We start from the raw sequence: 9,672 nt of genomic DNA, 5'->3' as shown, positions 1-9,672 counted from the left end.
TAATGGAGTAAAGACAGCCTCTTTAACAAATGCTGTTGGGAAAATTGGACAGCTACCTGCAAAAAAATGAAACTAGACCACCAACTTACACCACTCACAAAAATAAACTCAAAAGGGATAAAAGACTTAAATGTAAGTCATGAAATCATAAGCATCTTAGAGAAAACATAGTCAGTAAGCTCTCCAACATCTCTCACAGCAATGTATTTGCTGATTTATCTCCATGGGCAAGTGAAATAAAGGACAGGATGAACAAATGGGACTATATCAAACTAAAAAGCTTTTGTACAGCTAAAGACAATATGAACAGAATAAAAAGACAAACCATACAATGGGAGAACATATTCGACAATGTCTGATAAGGGGTTAATAACCAAAATGTATAAAGAACTTGTAAAACTCAACACCAGGAAGGTAAACAATCCAATAAAAAATGGGCAAAAGAAATTAATAGACTCTTCTCCAAAGAGAACATACAGATGGCCAATAGGCAGATGAAAAAATGTTCAACATCACTAATCATTAGAGAAATGCAAATTAAAACCACAATGAGATAGCACCTCACACCAGTCAGAGTGGTGCTCATTAACAAAACAACACATAATAAGTGCTAGCGAGGATGTGAAGAAAAGGGAACCCTCCTGCACTGCTGGTGGGAATGCAAACTGGTGCAGCCACTGTGGAAAACAGTATGGAGATTCCTCAAAAAATTAAAAATTGAACTGCCTTTTGACTCAGCCATTCCACTCTTAGGAATGTATCCTAAGAACAACAAATCACTGATTCAAAAGAAGAAATGCACTCCCATGTTTATGGCAGCATTGTTTACAATAGCCAAGATCTGGAAACAGCCCAAGTGTCCATCAGTGGACGAGTGGATTAAAAAGCAGTGGTACATATACACAATCGAATACTATGGGGCCATGAAAAAGAAGGAAATCTTACCTTTTGCAACAACATGGATGGACCTGGAAACTATTATGTTAAGTGAAATAAGCCAGGCAGAGAAAGAAAAATAACATATGACCTCACTCATTTGAGGAATCCAATGAACAATGTGAACTGAGGAATGGAATAGAGGCAGAGGTGGGATCCAAGGGACCAGAGGGAAAGCGAACAGAGGGAAAGGGGATGACAGGATAGGATAATCCTGGAGGGAAGGGGGGAGGGTGATGTGAGGAGGGGGAAAAGGGGGATGTTGAGGGGAACACGGGGGAGGAGGGATGCACTTGGGGTGACACTAGTATCTATGTAAACACAACAAATTAAAATCAATAAAATAAGATCCATTTCATGTGTACTACCTGCCCTGAACTTTGGGGCCTGTGGGCACAATGTAATTTCCAATTAATATTGAGTGCCTTTCCTACTAGCTGTGAGACCTTGGATACAAATGCAGGCCCATCATTAGGCCCAATATTAATGAGCAAGCTAAATCTGGGAATAATTTCATATAGCAATTTCTTTTTTTTTTTTCTTTTTCAATCCTTTATTCCTAACCTTCTGACAGATCTACTTTTTAGAGATAAAAGGGAGGGGCAGATCGTGACTCCCAGGCATCCCGCAAAGTAGGCGGGTCACCTTAGGGGCAACCTTTACCCGCTCAAAAATTCGTCTCACATTAGCAGTGAGGATTCGGGCATCACCCCGAATCATTATTTTCCTTACTCATAAGTTTAAGGCATCAGATAGCAATTTCTTAACAACTGTTACTGAGTCTCATTTCTAGTAGGAAAAGCTTCTACCTATCCTAGAAAGGTGTCAATTACTTTAGTAAAATCTATTTCTAAATGTTTACCTGGGACAGTTCCTCTCTCCCTGTTTTCTCTTTATAATTTCTTTACTTTGCTTAGTATTTATTTGGGCACAGACTAAACACTTGGACATTATGCCTTCTGCAATAGATTCTAAGTCTGGCTTTTCTAATTATTTCTTTTTATTCTTAGTCATCCCTTTCCTGCTGGCAAAATCTTTTTCTAATTGGTTGCAAAAAAAGCCTTTGGCAACAAGGGTCCCAGTAAAGTTACTAAAATTTCCTTAAAACCCCACTGGTTTTAGGGCTACCTTGTTAGTAGTATCATCAGCTGCTTGGTTTTTCTTGAGTTTCTAGGGAGTCCCCCTCTTTTGGTGCTCTGGACAGTGGATGATGGCCACTATTTCAGGGGAATGGGCCCCTGCATTGTTGGGGTGAGAGTTCGAGCCTCACCTTTGTTAGTTCTTAAGCCTTCTCCTGATGGCTCCTCTTTGACTGTGCCTGTCTTAGGTTGTTCCTGCTTTCAGAATTCTTACTCGTCTTTGGCTAACCAGCCATGTTAGGGGCCAAACAGAGTTATGTGAGTGAGGGAGGAGCAATGTCCCTTCCGAAATGCTTAGGGTTTTTTTTGTTTTGTTTTGTTTTTTTGTTTAGCAGCTGATGTTTCTACCTTTTTAAAAACTTATAATACATTTCCTTTCTAATTTCTAGAGCTGAATGCTAGGTAAAGGCTAAGTTGACTGCCTTAGTATCTTCTGGCACCTCTGGGTCTAGAGGTGCATAGACTCTGTAAGCTTTCCATAGTCTAAGAAAGCTGGGGGTCTTCTGAGGATCCTGAATAACTTCTGACACCTTAGACAAATATATGGTTCTTTTTCTTAGTATCTCCCCTGATCCTGGCTAACAGAAACTGGTGGAAATGTCCAAAATTTTCTCTCCTTCTTGGGTGTTAGGGTTCCACTTAGGCCAGGCAACCAGAAACATTTTCTCGAGGTGGTCTCGCTTGTCTTAAGTGGGGCAGCGAATGTACAGCACAAGTTCTAACAGTCCTGTTAGGGCTTGAGGTGTCCCCGAGAAAGGGGATTCTGAGCTTTCTAATTCTATAGGTCACTTAGGGAAAAAAGGATTTAAACTATTTCCTTTTATATTCATGCCTCAAATTCTAAAGATCTAGTTAAAAGCACCAACTGTAATGACCAATACTTTATAAAACAAATCTTATACTCTACTTAATTATAAATCCATTTAACATTCTAAGAAAACATACCTTATTTATGCTGTAACTTTACGCACCCTAACAGATAATGTCTGAAAGCTCAAGAGAAACAGATTTCTGTTCACATCCTTTATAGCCCTTTACTCTGGGCACAAAACTTAAATGTTTCCTACTACCACAATTAGCCATTTATTTTCTCCCGTTCACCTATTATGTTGAGAATTCTACCATTAAGCTAATCAATAGTAATATTAGTCACCAAATATTAAACAATACTGCTTCTACAGTCTACATGCTCGTGAGCAGACTGGACCTCACCCCTTTAACTGCTTCAGAAATGATAATAAGCTGAACACTTATACACTGTATAAAAAGATATCATTAATAATCATTACAGCCTGACCAGGCAGTGGTGCAGTGGATAGAGCATCTAACTGGGATGCGGAAGACCCAGGTTCGAGACCCTGAGGTTGCCAGCTTGAGCCCAACTCATCTGGTTTGAGCAAAAGCTCACCAGCTTGAGCCCAAGGTCGCTGGCTCGAGCAAGGGGTTACTCGGTCTGCTGAAGGACCACGGTCAAGGCACATATGAGAAAGCAATCAATGAACAACTAAGGTGTCACAACAAAAAACTGATGATTGATGCTTTCTTTCTCATCTCTCTCTGTTCCTGTCTGTCTGTTCCTATCTATCCCTCTATCTGACTCTCTCTGTCTCTGTAAAAAAAATAAAAAATCATTACATATCTCCTAATATTTAAACCAAGATTTCAAAATCACAGGGCTGTGAAATTGCAAATAAAAAGGAGAATTAGCCTGACCTGTGGTGGCGCAGTGGATAAAGTGTCGACCTGGAAATGCTGAGGTCGCCGGTTTGAAACCCTGGGCTTGCCTGGTCAAGGCACGTATGGGAGTTGATGCTTCCGGCTCCTCCCCCCCTTCTCTCTCTCTGTCTCTCTCTCCTCTTTAAAAATGAATAAATAAAAAATTTTAAAAAAAGGAGAATTAACAAAAGACTCTTGAATTAACATATACATCTCTAACAGTGTAAAGCCAGTAGCCACAGCCACCATCACAGCCACTTGGCCCATGCAGGTTCGCATTAGATTTGAATAGACGGTAATGAAACAACGAAGACAAGAACTGGTGGGCCGTTACCTTTAATCCTAGCTTACACCTGGTGGGCAAGTAAAAACACACACTGGGCTTCAAAACCCACTCATTAAGTGCTCACAAAGCTACTGACTTATCCAAGTTTCCTAGAATCAAAAGTTTCTAGCTCACTAGCCTTATTGACCTCTGTTCCCCATCTCCTTCTCTCTGCACAAACTTTGCACAAATTCCACACAAACTGGCTTCTCCTTCAGCACTCCGCCATCTTGGCTGCTTCTCCTCTCCTCCACGTGGCCTTTATCTGCTCTCCTACAGCATGGGCTCCTCCTCTTTTCCCGGAACAACGTGATCTCTCTTCCTTTTAAAACCTTGTGGCCTGACCTGTGGTGGCGCAGGGGATAAAGCGTCAACCTGGAAATGCTGAGGTCGCCAGTTCGAAACCCTGGGCTTGCCTGGTCAAGGCACATATGGGAGTTGATGCTTCCAGCTCCTCCCCCCTGTCTCTCTCTCCTCTCTGTCTCTCTCTCTCTCTCCTCCTCTCTCTCCTCTCTAAAATGAATAAAATAAAATAAAAATTTAAAAAGAAAATTAAATTTAAAAAAAATAAAAAATAAAAAAAAATAAAACCTTGTGGCACAAAAGCCCTCCCCCAACACATATTAACATAATCACGCCCATCCCAAGCAACCACCTGGGTGATGGGCTTCCATGTAGGCAGCATCATCTTTAACAAAATGAGCATAATATATTTTATCTGCCCAACACATAGAAAATATTTTCTCCACAACAACAGATCCTTGGTACAAAAGGAAGTCTTTGTATTTGGCAGACTATACAATTTTATATGCCTCGTCATTAGTACAAATTTAGTACAATTTACAGTAAGAGGATTGTAAACTACTACCCCCAATGAACCACTGATTTCCTGAGAAAAATAAGAAATGTCAAAATGCACTATTTCGTAGCTATCGAGCTGGCATAAGAGATGCTAACCCTCTATTTGACCTACAGTGCTTTACACCATCAAGTCAATATAAGGGATGGGGTGCCTGGGATTCCTGGTGTGTAAGGGGGAGCAGGCGCCGGGAGCTGTGTGAGGGGTCGCCACTTGGCACTGCTCTTAGGAGCATAACTAAGCGCAGTGGTGCCCCTGAACACTATGGAGGCGGCACTATCCCTGCTGACGCTTTTTCCTTTTTTTTTCTTTTTGCAAACATGGCTTTTTTCTCTGCCTCTTCTCCAGCAGACATTAGCAAAACAATGGCCCCTCCCAAGCAGGAATGTAATCCAATCCACTGCTTGCAATCAAGTGCCCTGCTCTGAGTGGTTGTTGCCCAGTGTTATTTTTTATTTTTTTTTTTTTTTTTTTTTTGTATTTTTCTGAAGCTGGAAACGGGGAGAGACAGTCAGACAGACTCCCAAATGCGCCCGACCGGGATCCACCCGGCACACCCACCAGGGGGCGACGCTCTGCCCTCCAGGGGGCAATGCTCTGCCCCTCCGGGGCGTGCTCTGTTGTGACCAGAGCCACTCTAGCGCCTGGGGCAGAGGTCAAGGAGCCATCCCCAGTGCCTGGGCCATCTTTGCTCCAATGGAGCCTCGCTGTGGAGGGGAAGAGAGAGACAGAGAGGAAGGAGAGGGGGAGGGGTGGAGAAGCAGATGGGCGCTTCTCCTGTTTGCCCTGGCCGGGAATCTAACCCAGAACTTCTGCACGCCAGGCCGACGCTCTATCACTGAGCCAACCGGCCAGGGCCCCAGTGCTATTTTTAACAATAAAAGTAGCAAACTAAAAAAACCCAAATTTTACAAACTCATTTTCCCAACAGTGGGCTATTCTAGTTCACACAAGGTCCTCAATTTCCCTGGGGACATAGTAACCCCGTAACACCCTGAGAACCCTTTCTTACAATTCTTGACTATTATGGCTAAAACAGTGGGTTTCCCCTGTGAACCTCATGCCTCCCACATCAGACAACGATTATGCCACACAAAGGAACTGGGGAAGGGTAGGAGAAATTTGGAGGGGACCCAACACTTGCTGTGGCCCTGTGGGAGAGAGTCGGAACCCTCTCCTAGTGTCAGTCTCGTTCATTCCACATTCATTCTCTTTCACACAACTTCTCACACACCAGTGGAGGGCGACAAGTCACTACTCCTATGGAGGGTTTGTGAGATTGTCTTGTCTTAGGGAGGGGAAGAGGAGAGGCAGCCCGAGGGTCTGTCCCTCACAGTCCCATCCCCCATCATCCCATCACTCATGGTCCCCTCACTCATTCTCCATCCTGGAGCTGCCATTCATTTCAAGGAATTGATAACCAGCAAGGTCCACACCCGTGGTTTATTTTCCAAACATTTCCATCTGGCCTCTGTTCCCTTTTCTTTCTCTAAGATTCTTCTAAAGAAAGGTTCTAGGCCCTGGCCGGTTGGCTCAGCAGTAGAGCGTCGGCCTGGCGTGCGGGGCACCCGGGTTAAATTCCCGGCCAGGGCACATAGGAGCAGCGCCCATCTGCTTCTCCACCCCCCCTCCTTCCTCTCTGTCTCTCTCTTCCCCTCCCGCAGCCAAGGCTCCATTGGAGCAAAGATGGCCCGGGCGCTGGGGATGGCTCCTTGACCTCTGCCCCAGGTGCTAGAGTGGCTCTGGTCGCGGCAGAGCGACACCCGGAGGGGCAGAGCATCGCCCCCTGGTGGGTAGAGCGTGCCCCTGGTGGGTGTGCCGGGCGGATCCCGGTCGGGCACATGCGGGAGTCTGTCTGACTGTCTCTCCCCGTTTCCAGCTTCAGAAATAAATAAATAAATAAATAAATAAATAAATAAATAAATAAATAAATAAAGGTTCTAATCTTTTCTATTTTCCTTCTTAATACTATCCCTACCCCATATCTTCCAAATGGGTAAAACTTCTTTGGGTCAGTATGTGGATATCTAAAACTAGTTTCTACTCTCTTAGGTCTTTAGTTACTTTTTAGCTTTAAGCAATATAATATTTCTATGAATTTTGCTAGTTTTATAATTTGTGGGCTTTAGAAAGGTTTTCTCAGAGTTGCCTTTTAGAAGTGACAACCATCTGCTGAGTCCACCTTGGGATATTTGTTCTCCATAGTATAGGCAGGTCAGTATACACCCCTGACTAGGTTGGACCCAGAGATGGAAAAGGTTTCCCTCAGCTTCCAGCAAATGGCCACTAAACCATATGGAGTTTATGAATTTCCCTTCATTTTTGTTCTCTGGTTTTAAGCCAGAAATTTCCAATTGAACTTATACCACCCCAGAGATTTTCCTGACAAAGAGAACCTACAAAACAGACAATTTACTGTTTACATTTTGTAAAGCCAGTAGCCACGGCCACTATCACAGCAGCCTGGCCCATGCAGGTTCACATTGGATTCGGACAGTCGGTAAAGAAACAATGGAGCCAAAAACTGATGGGCCATCATCTTTAATCCTAGCTTGCACCCGGCAGGCAAGTAAAAACACACACTGGGCTCCAAAACCTACTCACATTCAGTGCTCACAAAGCCACTGACTTATCCGAGTTTCCTAGAATCAAAGGTTTCTAGCTCACCAGACTTATTCACCTCTGTTCCCCATCTCCTTCCTTCTCCCTGCACAAACTGGCTTTTCCTTCAGCACTCCGCCATCTTGGCTGTTTCTCCTGGCCTCCTCCACTTCGCCTTTCTCTGCTCTCCTCTCTGCTCTCTCCTCTAATGTTAATTTCAGGAACTAAGAGAGCAAGCTCCTGTTCTGCCCCCATTTTATAGTGTAGAAATCAAAACCTTTAATCCAATATACAAAATAGGAAAGTCTCTAATACAAAGTCAGTTATCTGAGGCATGATGGGAGTGTACCACCCCACATCAAAAAGGGTGGGAAAGGCTTAGTCCTAAAACCAAGCCCCAGGCTACAAGGATCCTGCCTGCCCACAGCCCGCCCCCAACACAGCGCCATCTTTAACAAAGTGAGCATAATATATATATTTTTTTCTTTTTTTCTTTACAGAGACAAAGCAAGAGTTAGAGAGAGGGATAGATAGGGACAGACAGGAACAGAGAGAGATGAGAAGCATCAATCATCAATTTTTTATTGTGGCACTTTAGTTGTTCATTGATTGCTTTTTTATATGTGCCTTGACCAGGGGGCTGCAACAGACTGAATAACCCCTTGCTCAAGCCAGCGACCTTGGGTCCAAGCTGGTGAGCTTTGCTCTAACCAGATGAGCCCACGCTCAAGCTGGCGACGTTGGGGTCTCGAACCTGGGTCCTCCACATCCCAGTCAGATGCTCTATCCACTGCGCCACTGCCTGGTCAGGCAGCATAATATATTTTATCTGCCCAACAGTGCCTCTTAGCATTGGTAGGTCGGTATAAAGCCCCAACTGGGATCAGAGAGTGTCTGATACCACCGTAAGCCATATGAGGATTGTTGGGCAGATAAAATATATTATGCTCACTTTGTTAAAGATGGCGCTGCCCACATGGAAGCCCATCTCCTAGGTGATATTAGTTGCCCTTATGCTTGGAATAGGCGTAATTATATTAATGTGTGTTGGGGGCGGGCTGTGGGCAGGCAGGATCCTTGTAGTTTGGGGCTTGGTTTTAGGACTAAGCCTTTCCCACCCTTTTTGACATGGGGTAAACTTTGTATCAGAGACTTCCCTATTTTGTATATTGGATTAAAGGTTTTGATTTCTGCACTATAAAATAGGGCTGACCGGGAGCTTGCTCTCTTGGTTCCTAAGATTATCATTAGAGCAGAGAGCAGAGAAAGGCCATGTGGAGGAGAGGAGAGAGGCAGCCAAAATGGTGGAGTGCTGAAAGAGATGCCAGTTTGTGCAGAGTTTATGCAGGGAGAAGGAAGGAGATGGGGAACAGGGGTGAATAAGTCTGGTAAGCTAAAAACCTTTAATTCTAGGAAACTTGGATAAGTCAGTAGCTTTGTGAGCACTGAATGAGTGGGTTTTGGAGCTCAGTGTATGTTTTACTTGCCTGCCAGGTGCAAGCTAGGATTAAAGATGATGGCCCATCAGCCTGACCAGGCGGTGGCGCAGTGGATAGAGCGTCGGACTGGGATGTGGAAGGACCCGGGTTCCAGACCCCGAGGTTGCCAGCTTGAGCACAGGCTCATCTGACTTGAGCAAAAAAGCTCGCCAGCTTAGACCCAAGGTCGCTGGCTCGAGCAAGGGGTTACTCAGTCTGCTGAAGGCCCATGGTCAAGGCACATATGAGAAAGCAATTAATGAACAACTAAGGTGTCACAACGAAAAACTGATGATTGATGCTTCTCATCTCTCTCCGTTCCTGTTTGTCTGTCCCTATCTATCCCTCTCTCTGACTCTGTAAAAAATAAATAAATAAAAATAAAATTAAAAAAAAAAAAAGATGATGGCCCATCAGCTTTTGGCTCCATTGTTTCATTACCACCTGTCCAAATCCAGTGCGAACCTGCATGGGCCAGGCGGCTGTGATGGTGGCCCTGGCTACTGGCTTTACAAGGATCGCCACAGAACCACAGGTTGGAGCCCACCCGGACTCCATAGTTATTCACTGTGGAGCCACAAACTGGAAACTCAGGTGCAGGCACCAGAGATCCCCACT

The 9,672-nt window shown here is 44.3% G+C and overlaps 1 non-coding gene across 1 annotated transcript; it reads right to left on the bottom strand.

Moving 5' to 3' along the window:
* Positions 1 to 1,535: 1,535 nt before the first annotated feature.
* On the bottom strand, positions 1,536 to 1,685 carry LOC136327742 (U12 minor spliceosomal RNA). Its single transcript, XR_010729864.1, has one exon. It is a non-coding gene; the product is annotated as a U12 minor spliceosomal RNA (small nuclear RNA).
* Positions 1,686 to 9,672: the final 7,987 nt, after the last annotated feature.

Source organism: Saccopteryx bilineata, chromosome 2, assembly GCF_036850765.1.
Source record: "Saccopteryx bilineata isolate mSacBil1 chromosome 2, mSacBil1_pri_phased_curated, whole genome shotgun sequence".
NCBI classification, from domain to species: domain Eukaryota; kingdom Metazoa; phylum Chordata; class Mammalia; order Chiroptera; family Emballonuridae; genus Saccopteryx; species Saccopteryx bilineata.
Note: the sequence above shows the minus strand (reverse complement) of the source record. Positions and strands in the feature narration are given on the sequence as shown.